The sequence below is a fragment of the Callithrix jacchus genome, chromosome 6 (assembly GCF_049354715.1).
Source record: "Callithrix jacchus isolate 240 chromosome 6, calJac240_pri, whole genome shotgun sequence".
NCBI classification, from domain to species: domain Eukaryota; kingdom Metazoa; phylum Chordata; class Mammalia; order Primates; family Cebidae; genus Callithrix; species Callithrix jacchus.
In genome coordinates, this window is record NC_133507.1 from 22320795 (window position 1) to 22340339 (window position 19545).

The 19545-nt window shown below is 42.6% G+C and overlaps 1 long non-coding RNA gene across 1 annotated transcript in view; it reads left to right on the forward strand.

Annotated features, from left to right (window-relative positions):
• Positions 1-19545, forward strand: part of LOC108592330 (uncharacterized) — a 33791-nt gene that overhangs the window by 5109 nt on the left and 9137 nt on the right. Inside the window, exons 2-3 of the long non-coding RNA XR_001912442.4 lie at positions 13471-13637; positions 14293-18631. This is a non-coding gene — a long non-coding RNA (uncharacterized LOC108592330). The remainder of the gene's footprint in view (positions 1-13470; positions 13638-14292; positions 18632-19545) is intronic.

Consider the following 19545-nt stretch of genomic DNA (forward strand, 5'->3'; position numbering starts at 1 on the left):
AAAAAATGTCACACGAATACCATCCATCATTGTATTAACAGGTGGGCATGTAGACTGATTTGAAATTTATCAGTACGCAAATTAATTACGCTTTTGAACGGTGATGCAGAAGCATCCATAGGTGTCTTTGAGCTTCTTTGACAAGGGACACGCTGCTGTGGGTCTAATTGTCAGAGTAATTGTTTTCTCCCCTGCGAATGACTGGCGGCAAGTGCAGCTCTGTGCATTGGTGTGCTTTTGATGATCTACCGGACCTGAGGATGGGGGCTTTGTGGGATATGTTTTTATGAAACAGTTAAGCATTTATAGTGTAAAAATACCTATTAATTCTTCCTGGCTGGATTCATTTATTTTAAACAAATCGCAGTGGCTGGATATAGGCTTAGGGCTTAGGTGCTCCAGGAGGGATATTTACTTTCCTGATGTGTGGGTTTTCTCTTTATTTGTCTGAGTGATATTAACAACAATATACAGCCTTTCTCTGACTGCACTTGCTGCTTGTAAGCACAGTTTCTGTGGGCATTGTTGTAATAATCAGGCAAGACATTTCAAAATGTAGGCTAAGGGTGAAAACACGGCCATTGAAGAAAATAAATCCATGCCTTGGAGATGAAAACCATTTGGGCTAAAAATGAAGGGCATGTGTTACTGTGAAAACAAGACAGGTAACAAAATCAGAATCACTGGAATTTATCCAGCACTTCTTTCATTCATTTGGTCAATTATTTGTGGCAACGATCATGTACTAAGCTAGGGCCTGGGGATATATGGTAAACAGCTGTCCCGGAAACAGCGATGTAATTGTACAGATGGCTGGGAAACTAAAGGGCAGCGTGCAAAGAAAGGGTAATACAGATGGGCGGAGGTGGTCAGGAAAGGGGTCCCCTGATGCGTAGAAATTAACTAGATGAAGGGGTGTGTGTTTGTGTATGTGGTGCTGGTGCAGGTGATGATACAGTGAGAATGGTGTGTTTGAGGTTCTGAGGTGGAAAGGTGATTGGTATATGTATTAGGGTTTTTTTTGAACATAGTCTTGCTCTGTTGCCCAGGCTGGAATGCAGTGGTATCATCTTGGCTCACTGCAACCTCTGTCTCCCAGGTTCAAGTGGTTCTCCTGCCTCAGCCTCTTGAGTAGCTGGGAGGCTACAGGTGAGTGCCACCAGTATACAGGCGAGTGCCACCACACCCAACTAATTTTTTGTATTTTTAGTAGAGACGGGGTTTCACTGTGTTAGGCAGGATGGTGTCAATCTCCTGACCTCATGATCCACCTACCTCAGCCTCCCAAAGTGCTGGGATTAGAGGTGTGAGCCACCATACCTGGCCCTGTATTAGTTTGTTAAGGCTGCCGTAAGAAAGTACCACAGAATAGATGTCTTCAATCACAGAAATGGACTGTCTCACAGTTCTGCAGGCTGCAGGTTGACATCATGATGTCATCAGGATTGACCACTTCAAAGACCTCTCTCCTTGCTGTGCAGGTGGCCCTGTTTTCCTTCTGGGTTCACAGGGTCTTCCCTCTGTATGTGTCTGTGCCCAAATTTCCTCTTCTTGAGAGAATATGAGTCATATTAAATTTGGACGCACCTTAAACTCTTCATGTTAACTCAACTACCTCTTTAAACAGCCTCTCTCCAAATCCAGTCACATTCTAGAGTACTAAGGGGTTAGAGGTTCTACATGTGAATCTTGAGGGGACACAATTCAATCTATAACCCTCTATAAGAAAACTAAATGCAAATTTTCAAGATTCAAAATTGCATGCTAATTATAAACATAATACCTGATGGAGGTTATAGAGTTTAAAGAAATTTAATGCTATCCACTAGTAATTTTTATGAATGGATTGCAGACCTCAACTTACTGGAGAAGTGCCAGAAAGAAAAAACCCTGATGATGTCCTCATCTTACTCAGAGAAATGTAAACTTTGGTAATTAGATTAATAAGATGAAAAATTTCTTTATAAAACTTGAAAGAATAGGGGAGTGATTGCACTACATTGAGAATGTACTGAATGCCACTGAATAACTTTAAAATGGTTAGTTTAACATTATGTGAATTTCACCTCAGTGAAACAAACAAACGCACAGCCCCAAAAACTTAAAGGCAGCCACTGGCAGAACTCTTAAAAGGATTTAAAGTCTACAACCCTAGAGTAGCTTAGAAAACAAAATGTAGCTCATAAAAGCAATGAGAGGACATAGATACAGCAGGAAAGAATTAGAACCAAAATGCACAAAAGTTACCACAGGCATGAAACAACTTATCAGCCAACACAATTAATAGAAATGATTGAAACTCTTTTACAAAGGCTCTTGAACTGTATTTAAAAACCAGCAAATTATATGCTGTTAACAAGGAATACATCTAAACTAAAACACGACAAAATTGAAAATTAAATATCCTAACAGTGAAGAGGCAAGCACAGATTCAAAGAAAGCAGGCTGGCAGTGTTACTTTCCAAAAGGTGATCTTCATGGTAAAAAACATTACACAGAAAATACAGTCATTTCATATGGACAACGTGTATATTGTACAATATATGTCATTTTTGAGTGTGTGTAGTTGTGCCAGTTACTATGTGAGACATTTGTTTTGGATTATTTCTCAAAAGCCCTCAGGTAGGAGTTAGCTTGTTTTAATCCCTGTTTCGGAAGAAGGAATACTGAGGACTAGAGAATCTATCTCATGATAATCAAAGGTAGACCAGGAGTGTGCACTAGAGTCTGGTGCTTCGCAAATATACTCTCCATCAGGCACACAACACATGGACAAAATACACATTCATCTAATGTTGGAAATGCAAGAAGTTAATGGTAAATTTGCATAATGGTTTTTCACAATCTTGATCAACCTTTGCCAGAAATGATTAAAAAATAAATTGTTACAAGTAAAATGTCAACAGATCCCAAATTTATTGTAGAAACTGTACAAGCCATGTTCTCTAACTCTAGTGCTATAAATATTGAAACCAATAGTACAAATTAAACAAAAAAATCTATACCATCATTTAAGAAGTAAAATAATAAAATAGCCAAACCCTCCAAAATCCAAATTCATTTTCTTAATAGTTTGGTTAGAAAAGAATAACTAAAGTCGTACTTAGAGGCAACGCGATAACAGCAAATGAATTCATTTTTTTAAACAAAGAATGTGAATGAATGAAGTGGTCACTTCAAGAAAAAAGGTAAAAGAACAAGAAGAATACAAATCAAAGAATGGAAAAGAAATTAGAATTGCGGCATAAATTCTGATTTAAAAACCATAGAAAACCCTCAGTGTAACTAAAAAAATAAATCTAAGAGCGGATTTTCTGGTTGAGTTTTTGAAAAACTTAGCAGTAAAAGAGAAAACAAAAATTCAAAAAAATAAGTAGTCCTAATTACAGATTATAGTACATTTTCAAGCTATCAGAGAATAAATACTATAGGAAAAATATTTTTCACATGAAAAAAGTTTCAGTGAAATGGATGCTTTGCTGAGATAATTTAAAATTGATCTAAGAAGGAATAAAAACTGCAAAGAAATCAAAGTGTATGTAATTCATGTAAAAATAGTTTAAGCATTTATTCTAAAATTTATCACAAATCCAGACAAGTTTCTGGTGAGTTATTTTAGAGTGTTAAAGAAGAGCTCATTTCTTTGGTGAAAAAATCATGGAAAAAAAACCCAATTTTATAAAACTGGCTGAATCTTAAAACTTCACACTGTAGCACAAATAGGAAAATTATAAATAAATATGCCACATGGATATGAATGCAAAATTGAAAGTCATGAAGGGAAGATTCAAAACTGGGATTTATGTAAATAACTCAAGGACAGTTTTGCCTGAGGAGATTTTTCTGATCAGTTTCACCATTAGAGCCAAAAACAACTTGATATCAGTCAATGCTGAAGTACGGTGGATAAAATCAATACCCACACTTAGAATTTTAAAATGTTGATTACCACAGACGATACTAAAATTCATAGCTTTGCGATATATAAGAAAGAAAATAATGGAAGCCATGATGGAAGAAAAGATTATATTAAAGTACCAAGAAAAATCACATAATACCGAGGAGTAATGCTACCAAGAAACATATGAAGCCTTTGTGATAAAAACTTCTGAATTTTATTGAGAGATACAAAAAAAATTCAAATGATGGGGAGATGCATCATTCTATATGTCTTAATGATTTAAAGATGTTAATTTGCCCCAAGTTTACTTATGGCTTTCCTAAGTCCAAAATTCCTAATTTGAATTGGAATTTTTTTTTTGTGGAAACTTGATAAAATCCATGTTTTTTTTTTTTTTTTTGAGACGGAGTTTCACTCTTGTTACCCAGGCTGGAGAGCAACGGCGCGATTTCGGCTCACTGCAACCTCCGCCTCCTGGATTCAGGCAATTCTTCCGCCTCAGCCTCCTGAGTAGCTGGGATTACAGGCACACGCCACTGTGCCCAGCTAATTTTTTGTATCTTTAGTGGAGATGGGGTTTCACCATGTTGACCAGGATGGTCTTGATCTCTTGACCTTGTGATCCACCCGCCTCGGCCTCCCAAAGTGCTGGGATTACAGGCTCGAGCCACTGCGCCCGGTATAAAATCCATCTTTATAGTACATGGGCTATGGCGGGGATGAGAATAAAAGAATGATGACCAGATATGTCAAATGAGTAAAGCTGCAATGATCAAATCAGTACACCTGTGAGTGACAGAGCAGTAAGTCCTTAAACTCAAGTCTACAGAAGAGCTTAGTGTATAAACAAGATCATCACACACTGGGGGAATAGATGGAAACTTTCAACACTGGGGAAAAATCAAGCCAGAGCCTCTTCTTACTTCAAACACTGAAATAAATTCCAGATGGAGTCAACATTTAAATGCAAAAATATTCTGCAGCACTAGTAATCAAGCAAATGTAAATTAAAATAAAATGTCACTTTTTTTTTTCTGTTTATTGGCAAAGGTTTTTTAAAAAAACATTTGATTTTGGAAGTGTGTGGTGAGGAAGGCACTTCACAGACTCCTGGTAGGGACTTAGAGAGATTTGCTCTTCTGAAGAGTAGTATGCATTAAAAATGTCAAAAAACTTCAAACTCTCTGACTTACAAATTCCCTCTTGGCATCTATCCCAGGAAAAGATAGATGATAGATAGATAGATGGATAGATAGATAGATAGACAGGCAGATAGGGAGACAAAGATTACATACAAGTATGTTTTTTCGGTCATGTTTAAAATAATGTAAGTCCAATAAGTAGGATTTGTTAAATATCATATAGTTCCCATGATAAAATATTTTGTAGTCAATATATAAAAAAATTTAAAGGCTATTTAATGACTTAGTGAGATACATATGATATAATGTTAAATAACAGGGATGACACAAACTACGTATATATGGATAAGTGGGGTGTATATATATAAAACAAACTCAATATTATTAAAATATATAAAGCCTAAAAAGAAATACAGAAAAATGTTAGCAGTGCCATCTCTATGTATGATTGTAGAGATTTTATGATGTTCCTATTTTTCTTTATTTTTAAAATTTTCTAATTTAAAAATAAAGCACTTAGTTGTGAAGAGAAAAATAATAATTTTAAAAAACAGCTCCATCAAATAAAACAATGTAAAAGAGTTAAGGTTAAAAAATGAAGTGAAAAGTCCAGGCAGAGTGGCTCATACCTGTAATGTCAGCACTTTGGAAGGCTGAGGTGGGAGTATTGTTTGAGCCCAGGAGTTCAAGACCAGCTTGGGCAACATGGTGAGAATCTGTCTCTACAAAAATATAAAAATTATCCAGGTGTGGTGGTGCACACCTGTGGTCCCAGCTACTCGGGAGGCTGAGGTGGAATGATCACTTGAGCCTGGAAGGTCAAAGCTACAGTGAGCTGAGATTGTGCCTGGGCAGCAATCTCAAGCAAGCAAACAAAACAAAAAACAGCAAAAAAGAAGTAAAAAAAGTGGAATGCTTCTTCAGAAATGGGGTAAGGTGTTGATGGTATGAAGAAGTGGAAAAATCATAAATGTAATTGATAACAAATGTGATGCTCGAAACTGAGAGGCCAATTGTCTAAAAGTCAAAACCAAATAAAAAGAGTATCAATAAGCTGAAAAAAACACAATAAAATTGATATCTCCAATAAATTAAAAACAAAAACAAAAACAAAAAACAGGCTGAGCACAGCGGCCCATGCCTGTAATCCCAGCACTTTGGGAGTCCAAGGCAGGCAGATCATGAGGTCAGGATATTGAGACCGTCCTGGCTAACATGGTGAAACCCCGTCTCTACTGAAAATACAAAAATTAGCTGGGTGTGGTGGCAGGCACCTGTAATTCCAGCTACTCAGGAGGCTGAGTCAGGAGAATTGCTTGAACCCTGGAGGCAGAGGTTGCAGTGAGCCGAGATTGTGCCACTGCACTCCAGCCTGGCAACAGATCAAGACTCCATCTCAAAAAAAAAAAAAAAAAAAGGAAAGAAAAAAGAAAAAACAGCTCACCTTTAAATATAAAAATGGTCCAAGTATATTAACAGATAATTTAATAGAAGAAAAAAGTCAAAATATTTGGTAAACATAAGAAAAAAATCAAAGAAATACATGTTAAAACTACACAAAATTATCTTTAAAAAATCTTTAAAAAATATTTAAAGGCATGGCAAATGTTTGCAACATAATATTGAGAATGAAAGAGTGTAGGCACTTGTGCTCAGTTTTATGAAAAATAAAGGAAAGACATAGGGATGGAAGGAAATACATCAGATATGCTAACAATGGCTATTTCTAGGTAGGGAGATTAGAGAATATTTTAAATTTCTTCTTTATTGGTGCTTATGGACTTTGTTCATCACAGCTAAGACTGTGGAATCAATGATGAGCAGACACAGGAAGGACACTTTCTGAGTTGTGGACAGGCCTTTAGAAAAGACAGTGGACATTATGAAAATCTGCACCCACGGAGAACAAAGAAGGGTTGCCAAGTGTTCCCCATTGGTCTAAATCCACTGGGGCTTTCTGGAACTCTAGCAGTTCAGTGGGGTTTCCCTGGGGGAGCCTGGGTATGCAGGCCCCACCTCAACATGGATCTCTGCCCTCACCCCCTCACTGCCTCTGGCTTCTTCCTACTTCCTCATCTTGCCCTGGCCACTTCTAACATCACCACCCTCAGGCTTCAATGACTTCATCCTTACAAGATAAATATCATTAATTTTTTAAAAAAACATTGGGCTCCTGAGCTTTCAAAGAGAGTATCTGGATCTGAAAACTCCACTGGGTTTTCCCTTGGCAAGAATCTAAGGTATGCCCATATATGGATGTCCATCTTCTGTTTGGCCCCGGCTTCTCACTCCATTGTAGAAAGTTCTTTCTCATATGAGCTGAACTACCGTTAGTCCCAGCTCTGGCCTAAGGAAGCCTACAGAACAAACATCATTCTTTTCCTTTTCATATTATAATATTTTTATTGTAGAAAATACAGATAAGCAAAAGTAAGAAAATGAAAATTCCTTGCAATCTACCATCTAAATATAACTCATGTTAACACCTTCAGGGTCTAGTCTTCAATGTCGATTCTCATACAATCACATATACCCTTTTTAAATGACAAAATAAAGTGATGCTGGGCATACTTGTTTTTTTCACTTAATATACAGGCATCTTCCATACAACTTCAACTGTCTCTTAGTGAAAATGTCAAATTCTGCACAGATTTGTTATTTAGACAGAGTCTTCCTCTGTTGCCAAGGCTGGAGTGCAGTGGCACGATTTTGGCTCACTGCAACGCCCACCTCCCAGGTTTGATTGATTCTTCTGCCTCAGCCTCCTGAGTTGCTGGGATTACAGGCACATGCCACCATGCCTGGCTAATTTTTGTATTTTTGGTAGAGATGGGTTTCATCATGTTGGCCAGGCTAGTCTCGAACCCCTGACCTCAAGTGATCTACCTGCCTTGGCCTCCCAAAGTGCTGGGATTACAGGTGTGAGCCACCGTGCTTGACCCTGCACAAGTATTAATTGGTGATCTAATTCTTATCTTAAATGGGAAAAGTTATCATAGGTTACAGATCAACTCTAAATGAAGTCATCGGGTAGTTGTGAAGATTAATAATAGCAACTGTAAAGGGCTATGCACAGAACCTGGAACTGGAGAAAGCTTCAAATGAAGAATAAGACCAAATGCCTACTCTAATTAGCTGTTGAAGAATGTTATGAGTTCTTTGAGACTCAGTTGGTTTTCTTCTTATGAAGGGTCTGTGTATGCATAGGGGGTTATGTGGTCCCTTGTGACACACTTTCCTGTAGCATCAGTCCTTGGCCCTAGGCTGTCTCTAAGATGTTCACGGGTAAAGGTTTTGTCTTATCCTGCAAGATGGTTCTGAGCAAAGGGTCACAAGTCTAGGGCCCAAGGTAGGTTAGTCTAGCAGACATGACAATGAATATCTCCCTAGTGTCTTGGTATTATTCTCTGTTCTTGACACTTACTGAATAAGGGATGCTACTGATAAGGGATGAGTAAGGAGAGGTCAAAATTGCTATGCTGGTTTACTTCTGCAGTTTGGTGGGTTTAGAAATTAAGAATTTCTAAAGAAGGAGGAAAGTAGGTAAGTCAAGAAGAGCAGGAACCAGAGCCTAGCTGGCTGGCAGGAAAGTGAGGTTCCCATGAGTTTTGATAACACAGGCTGATAAACAATGCTGGCAGGCACCTGGCATCCTGGTGCAACAGTAGGATTGTGTAAGCTGTGTAGGCAGCGGGGCTGGGAGAAGCAGCAGCTGCTGTGTGCATGTGCGGTATGCTCCTTGCTGCCAGGAGTGAGTCATTGCTCAAACCCATCCTAGGCTAGCCAGGTGTACAAAAGGCACAGAGCATGGCACATGCCCATCTAAGTCCTTGCCACTGTCTGGGTTCCTGAGAATTGTAAAGAAGGGAGAATCTGTAGGAGGATGGAGGGCTCAGTGGGTACCTGGCCAGGTGGTCATTTGTTGTCAGAGTATCAGAGGCCATGTCACTTTCCTAGGAACACACAGGGTCAATGCTTTGGGTAGAATCTAACCTGATTTTAAGGTGACAATTCCAAGCCCAAGTTGGGACTTCAAAACACAGAATAATCTTTGTTGTTCTGGTTGAGCCTCCATGTTCAATGCATTGCATCTACCCTGCTTCAGAGGCTTGGTTTAAAGAGACATGATCTCCCACCCTAGGATGGGTAAGGTTCTGAGCTGCCCTCTAGTGAGTGCCTCGGCAGCCCTGCTGTCAGTGCTCCAGCCAAATTTGCTTAGTTGTAATTTCCAACATCTCAGGACCCATCGGAACAAGGCCGAAGGATTTCAAGGGCTTGCTAGGCTGCAGGCACTGGGATAAACGTTTATATGAGTGACAGATAGTATGGTGGTGAGACACAGGATTTCATGTCGGACTGTGTGGGCTCAAATCCCAACTCTACTGTTTACCAGTTGTGTGATGCTGGGCGTGTTACCTAACCTCAGCATGCCTGTTTCCTTTTCTGTGCAGTGCGTATGTGTGTGCATGTGTCTATGTGCATGTGCTTGTAAGAAAAGTAACTGCTTTATAGAGTTGTTGTCAGGCTTAAATGAGATCACACGTGGTGGAGAATGCTTGGAGCAGTGACTGCAGTGCCGTCAACACTCAATGTTCTAGTATGTAATTCCAGCAACCATATGAGGGAATGCCAGGGTTACGACTCTCTCCCAGGTGGGCGAGGCTGAGACACAGGGCATCATGCCTTGGCCTAAGGGCAAATATTTTGTAAGTCCTTGAATCAAAACTTACATCCCAACAGTCTGGCACTGTGTGAACTTTAAGCTACCATGCTCTATGGCTTAACTAAATTGAATTGATTGAAACATTGTCACTCTCCTCATTGTAATTGATGTTTCAACTCAGTGTTTCTTACTCCAATCTAAGACCTCTGTTACTTACCTTGTCCTTCGCGGATTAAGCAAAGCTGTTTGTGTAGGGTTATTTATTCCATATTTTATTCTCTTGGAGAGTTTCATAAAGTTTGACCTCAGTGTTTCCTATATGAGATAGACGGGTTTAATTCTCTGCCACCAGTCTTGGACCCAGTCAGCCTCCCTGCTTCTGGCTGCCTCACCTGCTTTCCTATTACTTACTTTCAGAGGAAGAGAAGTACCCGCTAGTAGCAAATCTGCTTAATTTGTACCCAAGGTACAAAATTCCCATGAAAACGTAGCATGGAGGCATTTCACAGCAAAGCAGAGTGGATCTGGCTTGCTGCCCGATTTTCATCTGGTGCAACTTATTTCCTTTAGGCTTGGAGAAGAGGGTTGGTCTTTTTTATTTTATTGCAATTTTGTCCTTTCTTCCAGGGGGTTTCCCTCTAATCACAAGGCTCGGGGTTGTGTTTCTGTCTACCTGGGCTCTCTCTCAGATTCCAGCTCACCACGCAGCTGGGCAGAAGGTGAGTGCTTAGGCAGTTACTTCCCCATGCCGCTGGAAAGCCTTGGACGCGCGTGCCTTCTGCACTCTGGTACTCGCTGAGAACATTTATTGCTATCAGTTGAGATTAATGAAACAGAGTGTCTTTGATGTAGATGAACTGAGGGGATCTACAGTCAACAATCAGTGAGGCAAAGCCCTTGGGAAGTCCAGGACAATGATGGGTGAGCAAGTTGATAGGACATAGTGCTGGCCTCAAGGTCCAAGACCTGGATTTCAGGTCGGTGCCTGTCAATCTGCCAGTTGCATTCTTGGTTCAGCTCCCCTTACTGCTTTGGCTGAACAAGATGATCTTTGGTAGGGTTGTTTCCAGCTGCAAAACGACATGATTCTAGGATACGGGAAGAGCTGTGCTTCCTAGTTTATTCTGTAAGCATGGGCTTGCTTTTGAGCCAGAACTGGGTTTTAATCTGGGTTAGTTTTGTTCTGATTTTATGGCTCTGGGATTTTGGTCCCTTGACTTTCAAATGGGGATAAGAATGCTCACTTTGCAGAGTTGCAGAGGAATCATACTGAGAACGTTTTGCATAGCCTCAGCTCGTGGTAGCCACTCAACACCTGTGAGGCCTCCTGGTAGCTCATTTGTATCTATAAATGCCCAGCAGCACTGAGGCAGGGCAGCCCACTGGTGATAGGGACAAAGGCACTTTAGAAAGAAAGTGAAAAGATCATTCTCAGCAACCCCCTATGGGGCACCTTCGTCAGTTGGCCACTTTCTCCAGGGGAAAGGGATGGCTGTTGTTGGGTAATTAGTGCCCTGGGCAGAGCCAAGACCAGGGCACAGTGAGAGCCTTTGTTTTAGGCTTGTAAATTTCAACACAGGTTGGAAGGAACAGAACCCCAATTCATTTGACAGACACTCCAAATCTGATTCTGTGGACTGAGCCAAGGGAGAGACTGCCTGGCAGCCCCAGGAATGGATGGCGAACTGGGCGGTTCCAGAAGGACTAAAAGATGCTGGGAGACACGGAGGGCAGCCTTGTGACTATAGGAGACAGAAACTGGCCAGTGTCCGTGCAGTGGGGGTGTGAGAAGCCTTTTGCCCTGGCAGTGTGATCTGCCCAGAAAATGCTCAGGAAGTCTATTCTAGAACAGAACTGAAGGCAGCGCTGTGCTGGTGCCTGCCAAATTTTGGCTGCCTCTCATCTTCCAGTTTGAGTGCTTTGAGAACCACTGAATGCAACTTTGCAAATACTGAAGATTTATTTATCATGTCGGTCCTAGGAGATACAGAGTATTGATGGACGTGTAGATATTTGCCAGACAGAGGGGTTGGGCCACAAAAGAGAGTTCTAGTAAAGTTAGCAGCATGTGAAAAATTCAGGGGTTTAGATAAGGTGGCACACAGCGGGATGGTGTTTCAGTATGACCAAATCACAGATTGCAAAAGGAGGCATGAGAAGAGAAGAAATAGTCCTCAGTGATGTTCTATGCAGTATAGATGTAATAGAGACAAAGACTTATAATCCTTCTTTTATAATTTTAAATTTTATTTTACTTTGATTGATATATCATATTTGTACATATTTTTATGGGGGAAATGTGATATTTTATTACATATGAGAATGTGCAATGATCAAGTCAGGGTATTTGGGGTATCAATTCCTTTGAGTATTTATTATTTCTGTGTGTTGGCAACATTTCAAGTCCTCTTTTTTGCCTACTTAAAAGGGTACATATTTTTGTAGTGTATAGATTCCTTAAAAAACTAGAAGTAGACCTACCATTTGAACCAGCAATCCCACTGCGGGGTATCTACTCAGAGGAAAAGACGTTATTATTCAAAAACATTTACACGCATGTTTATAGCACACAATTTACAACTGCAAAATTGTGGAACCCACCCAAATGCCCATCAATCAACAAATGGGCAAAGAAACTGTGGTATATACATATAATGGAATACTACTCAGCCATAAAAAGGAATGAATTAACAGCATTTGCAGTGACCTGGATGAGATTGGAGACTATTATTCTACGTGAAGTAACTCAGGAATGGAAAACCACACATCGTTATGTTCTTACGGATATGTGGGAGGCATAAGAATGATACAATGGACTCTGGGGATGTGGGGGTAGAGTGGGAGGGGGGCGAGGGAATGAAGACTACAAATATGGTGCAGTGTATGCTGCTTGGGTGATGGGTGCACTGGGGTCTCACAAATCACCTCTGAAAAACTCATGTAAGCAAATACCACCTGTACCCCGATAACTTGGGGAAAAATGAAATAAAATAATAAAAAAATTTTTAAATGTATGATATAGTGTTGTAAATAATAGTGACCCTTCTCTGCTACTGAACATGGTCTAACTGTGTGTTTGTACACATTAACCAGCCTCTCTTTGTCCTCACCCCTGTGCACCCTTCCCAGCCTCTGGTGACTCCCGTTCTGCTCTCTATCTCCATGCAGTCCACCTATTTTAGTTCCCACATATCAGTGAGAACGACTGATCTTTGTCTTTTGTGCCTGGCTTCTTCCATGTAACGTAATGACCTCCAGTTCCATCCATATTGTAGCAAATAACATAATTTCATTCTTTCTTAGGGCCAAACAGTATTTCATTGTGTATATATACATGTTTCTTAGGACCCTTTCCTTCTGGCAAGGAAAGAATGTGGCAACATCCAAGGGAGTTTGATCTGGTGACTTTATTCAGCCCCTGATACATTTAAAAGGTAGAGAAGGAGAAATCCGTTACTTTTGTCACCTTGTTCTGAGTGGCCTCCAACCTAATCCACTCCTCATTCCTCCTCACACCCCAGTACATCCTCCAGATGGAGATTTTCACTGTGGACGAGTAGATGTTCAAAATCCACATGTGCAGCATATATTGTTATGCACATGATGTTATGTATTTTGCTTGTTGGAGGGACGTCACATGAAGTAAACTAGCATATATTGGTGTTTTTTATGTGTCAAACACTATAATAGATACTTCAGACACTTTAATGAAGAGAAAAAGCAGGTCAATCCCAAACCAACTGTGAGTGCTTCTGTTTCCCAAGGGAGATGTGAGACAGTTCCTATCAGCTGGACACTATATGGACACTTAGCGATTGCTGGAGCAAGGAGAGAATGTCTGATTTTCTGATAGTTCTGGGTTGCTAAAGGATGAGACAGAGCAAGGGGCCTTTTGTTCATCAAAAAACCTGAAGTCTATGGCCATGGAAGTGTAAGCATCGGGTGGAAAGCTATTTGGTTCTGTATTATATGGGGTTGAAAATTGAACTTCTGGGTGGGGGGGCGGTAGGGGTGGTCTTGAGGACCAAGGGGATCCAGAAAACAGAGAATCAGGGAGAAGCGAGGAGAATCCCGAGGAGGTGGGCTGGCACGGCAGAAGGCTGGAACCTACTGGGAAGGTGGCGCCTGGGAAATGGCTGGCGGCGGCTCAGCCATGAGCCTGCTGAAATGACAGAAGCTGGATGCCCCGTTTTAAATTATTTGGGTTTAAATGGTTTGGGCCACGTCATTTCTTCCCCGTAGCCCCGAACCCTCAGCAAAACCTGCTTCACGCCAAATGCCCCCTGTGACTGTGTTTTAAGGAGAGCTGGCTGAGTTACACAGTCTGTGCTGGAACACAGCAGCGAGACCCACTTATGAAGCTGGGAGAGGAGTGAGATCAAAGTTTGGGAAGAGCTGTGATTTGGAGCCAAAGTGACCATGAGGATGTACAGCTCTGGGGATGTCAGGGTGGATGTGAGACTTTGCCAGGATATAGTGTGTACTGAACCCATCTTATATACATTTCAAAGGGCAGGGTGACCTTAGTTGGTGTCTACTTGGGTTTCAATTATGCTGCTTCAATAAACATAATCTCCGTTTTACAGATGAAAGAAACAAAGCATAGAGATGCTCACCAATGTGCCCGGTCACACAGCGCCTACATGATGGCCAGGGTACCGTAATGTTCATGTCCACGAGATGAAGGAGCTTGGAGAACCACAAACTCACACTATCAAAGAATCCAACCCCTAGCAAACTCTTCCGTAACGGCCAAATGGTAATGATTTTAGGCTTTGTGGACCGTTCTGTCTTTGTCACAACTACTCAGTTCTACTGCTGTAATGGGAAGGCAGCCAGAGACAGTGCGAATGAAAGAGTGGGGCTGTGTTCCATAAAACTTTGTTTGTGGACACCGAAAGGTGAGTTGCGTGTAATTTCCATGTGTTAGAAAATACTATTCTTAAAAATTGTTTTCATCCCTTAAAACATGTAAAAATCACCCTTAGCTCCGAGGCTATACAAAACCAGGCAGTGGGCTGGATTTGGTCCCCAGCAATGATGTGCTAAGCCATGCACTACACAATCCAGTTATTTATCAGATGTTTTAGTGAATAAACAGTTCAATGAGAGAGCTGTCAAGAGTGTGGATGAGGCCAGGTGCAGTGGCTCACGCCTGTAATCCCAGCACTTTGGGAGGCTAAGGTGGGTGGATCACTTGAGGTCAGGAGTTTGGGACCAGCCTGGCCAACATGGCAAAATGCCATCTCTATTCAAAATACAAAAGTTAGCCAGGCGTGGTGAGCAGTGAGACCAGCTGATGAAGCCGGGAGATGAGTGTGATCAAAGTTTGGGAAGAGCTGCCATGAGGATGTACGGCTCTAGGGATGTCAGGGTGGATATGAGACTTTGCAAGGACATAGGGCTGTACTTGAACCCATTTTATTTAAATTTCAGAGGGCAGGGTAACCTCACGCACCTGTAATCCCAGCTACTTAGGAGGCTGAGGCTGGAGAATCCCTTGAACCTGGGAGGTGGAGGTTGCAGTGAGCCAAGATTGAGCTACTACACTCCAGCCTGGGCAATGGAGCTACACTCTGTCTCAAAAAAAAAAAAAAAAAAAAAAAAGATGGATATCATGGCCTTTTTCCCTAGGAGACATTTGCTAAAATTCACATAGGGCTCTTCCCAGACAAATTAGCATGTTTCAGTCCCTGTTCCTTTTAATCTGATCGGCCTAAATCAAGCATTCCTTTCCTTGGACAAATCACTGCTCCCCTCAACCCCTCACCTCACCTGCCTTGTGTGTGCAAGTGTGTGTGTGTGTGTGTGTGTGTGTGTGCACGAGAAGGTCTGAACAGTCATCTCCAAAGTCCCTTTTGGCGCTGAAATTCTCAAATTAAAAGAAAAATCAAATGTTTAGGGCTCGTTTGTTTTGTCTCTTACTTTCTTTTCTTGCCCCTTGCTCTCTTCTCACTCAAATCCTATGAGCATCCTCTCTTTTGACTCTGCCTCCTCAAAGATACTGTATCTCAAGGCTGGTGGGATTATCGAATCCAAAAGCATCTCAGGGAAAAACAGCTGGAATATCCAGCATAAGAAGGGAAACTGGCAAGAGTTGAAGGGGGTGTCATTGCTGTTCTTTTTGTTGACTTGTAAAGCCGCGTGCTTTAACCGTCTCAAGATAGCAGGGATTTTTCTGTGTGTGTACGTGTTTTGCTTTTTTTCTGAGAGTCAAATGTAATACTCTCGTGTTTTCCTTTTTTTTTTCAGGGAAATGTAAGAGGAATTCATTTTCTTTGGGATTAACAAAATCTTTCTTCTTTTATGTTGGCAACACGAGGTTTTAGCAGATCTCTGATCTCGTACTGAGTAAGAAATATGGTATGACAATGGTGCACAGAGGCCGGGGGCTTGAACTCAATTTGGATTACAGAGCACAGCAGCAGGCCTGCTGCAGCTAATAGAGGCGGGTCTTTGCCAGTGATGCCAAGGGACAGCTTCGGGGACCCAGCCCTACACGCCCTGTCTATTGTTCCACCCTAATCTGAGGCCAGTTAGCAGGTGGGGGGGAGGCTGAGCCTCACAGTCAGGTGCTGCAGGGCAGCAGGCCGGCAAGCCCGGTGGACGCAAGGTGCTGCCGTGTCAAAGCCAGGATGGACACCGAGTGGGGAAGCGTAGGAGAGTGGGGATGTTGGTTGAGCTATTTAACCTCTCTGAGTCCAGTTCTTCCATCTTTAAACTTGGGTTAATCCCATCCATGTCTCAAGGCCTCAGCAGTCTAGGGGTGCGGAAGGGATCCCAGTGACAAGTGTGGGTGTTTTGTTAGCTTCTCACTGGGTGACTGCAGGATCTTGGCACTTCTCTCTCCTCTGGGTCTCACCAAGCTCTCATTTTTCTTGTTATTTCTTTGCTTTTTCAGGTCGTGATTTAAATGTCTACTGACATAGTCTGTTGTATTTTCCCATTCCCACCCCAGTGTTGCCTGGCCCTGCAGTGGCACCACTGACTCCTGGGGTCCTGCCGTCACTCATGAAGACAGTTCTTTGTGCTCCAACACTGCACACCCAGTGGAGACTCTAGCCTGGCTGTCAAAGACAGAGTGGGGCCATGCTCCCCATTTCCCTGTGTTTCTTACCATTCCCCAAGTGGTGTGTCAATCTTTTCCCCTTTTCTATCAAACAAAAGCCTCACCATCTATTTCCTGGTGCACAAATGCTTGAGATGCTGCTGGACCTGTATCCCCTTCTTAGCCCCAAGCACCCTGCCTTGTATGCACTATGCATCTGCCGCATATGCACTACGCCTCTGCTGCGTATGTGCTACACACCTGCCATGTATGCGCTATGCCTCTGCCACGTATATGCGATGCATCTGTTATGTATCTGTGTACACCAGGCTCTTGAGAGGGTTTGTGTGAATGGCATGAAATCAAATTTGATCATGAGAACAGCTCACAATTGTTGAGCACTTGCTGGATGCCAGGTGCTGCTGGTTGACGAGCTTTTTGTGTGCGTCTTCTCATAGAATCCGCCAAACAACCTATTTTCAGAAAGCAAGCCCTAGAGAAGAGAAACAAGCATAAAGCACATTTAGTGGCACCAGCAGGATTCAAATCCAGGCACTCTGATTCCGGGACCTGCCTTCAGAACCACCACTGTGTGCATGTAAATGACTTCCCAAGACTGGCACATGGTCATTGTCTGGCACCTGTCAACTCCAGCTGTGAATTGGTGTTGTCTCTTTAACCTCCTCCTGGTGCAGGCAGGACAGAGACAGAAAGAGACAGGAGGGAAAACTGCAACAGCACGAAGGGGCTGGCCCGGGTTGTAGATATTTGCTGGTTCCAAGAAGAAGTGCTGCTGGTGGGCTGGGATTTCATGTAAGACTTTGAGGGTATAGGGAGTTGAATAAGTAGAGGTAAAGAAAAGGGAAATCAGGCTGGGAGTGGTGTCTCACACTTGTAATCCCAGCACTGTGGGAGGCCAAGGTGGGTGGATCACAAGGTCAGGAGTTTGAGACCAGCCTGGCCAACACAGTGCTGGGCTTCCAGGCGTGAGCCACTGCACCTGGCCTCATCTGTACTCTTGACAGCTCTCTCATTGAACCATTCATTCACTTAAAACATCTGATAAATAACTGAATTGTGTAGTGGATGTGGCTGCACATGTGTGCGTGATTGTGTGGGTGTTGGTGTGAGCATGCATGCATGAGTGTATGAGAACATGTCTGAGTATGTACAGATGTGGAGGGAGGGGAATGGGTGCTGGAGACACGGGCAGGGACAGTATCATGGTTGCCATGCCAGCTACATTTTCTCACTTCACACTCTCAGCAATGCCATGTGATAGACATTATAATCTGTGTTTATAGATGAGAAAATTTGATTTAGACAAATTAAGTACCCTGCCAAGTCATTCTGATGAATGGTAGAGCTGAGCCTTGACTCTCAGTCAGCAAAGCTGATGACCTTCTTATATCCCATGCTGAAAAGCAAGATGGCCAGGGCCCTGACATTGTTTCAGGGTAAAGCAGCCAGGAGACATCAGAAGCAGGAGCTGTGCTGTGTTCATCCTGAAAAGTCCTGGAGGAGGAAGCCACCTATGGGTGTCTGGGCGGGTGATGGGGGCAGGTGGAAGTGGAGGGGCAAGGCTAAACCTTTAAGGAACTTCCTATAGGTGAGCACTCCTGGGAGAATCAGAACACTGGGAGGAAAGAGGTCGAGGACACAGCCTTCCTGCTGTGTAGATAGAACCTTCTGGTGGATGGAAATTTCCATGAATGCTTCAGCCTTTCTGCCTGGCTTTACAGGGAAATGGATTTTAGAGCTACTGGCCAGAAGATCACCTTTACGGAAAGCATCTTGCAGTCAACCCCCTCCCCAAGCCGCCTTCCAGTAAGAGGCACAATGGAAGGTCCCCAGTCTGGAGCAAGGATAGGGGCCAAGTAAGTGAGAAAAGGCACCGTTTCTAAAGCATAAAGAAAACCTTTCACCCCTTTACTTTTAAAACCCCAGTATCCATGACAACTGGACGGAGGGAAGAAAATGGCTGTCCCCTCCCCTCTTCATTGTTTAACTTTCAGTTGCTGCAGCAACTGAATATACTGAGCCCAGCCAGATTCTCTGGGTGCTTTCTTCTCTCTCAGTCCCCCTTTATTGTGAGCCCTCCTGAGTGCCAACATGGCTTTGTCTCTCGCTGGAGAAGCCTGTGAGAATGAGGATGGGCAGTGTCAGGCTCTTGGTGCTGCTGGAAATCCTTTGAGATGGAAGAAATGGCTGGAACAAAGGGGCAGGGGAACAGAAAGCCCTGAACTGCCTCGCCCCTGCCTCGTAGGGTCTTTATCATCTTAAACCTTGGGATTTGAGAGTGTCTAACTTTTCCTTTCCCAGGGATGACTTGGCAGGGATGCAGACAGAGTGGGCCTACGAAACTGGTCGGGCAGCAGTCTCAGCAGAGGCTGCTTCCTAGGGAGACAAAGCCTGCTTAACTTAGCTCATCCTCTTTTTCTTCATTCCCTTTTTTTTTGATTCTTCTTTTTTATTTCTCTCCCTCCCTCTCTCCCTTCCTTCCTTCTTTCCTCCCTCCCTCCCTCCCTTCTTCCCTCCCTTTCTCCTTTCCTTCCTTCAGTCCTTTCTTCTTCCCTTCCCTCCTTCCTTCTTCCCTCCCCTCCCCTTTCCCTTTCCCTTCTTTTTCTTCCTCCTTCTTCCTCTCTCTCACCTTTTTTTCCCTCTCTCTTCCCTTTCTTCCATCCCTCTCTCATATATATTTATGGTTAATACTTTCCCATTTGAGAAAATTCTAAACAATTATGTGGAGCTTGAAAACCTTTGCATAGTCGATGTCTTTCAATAATCTGTC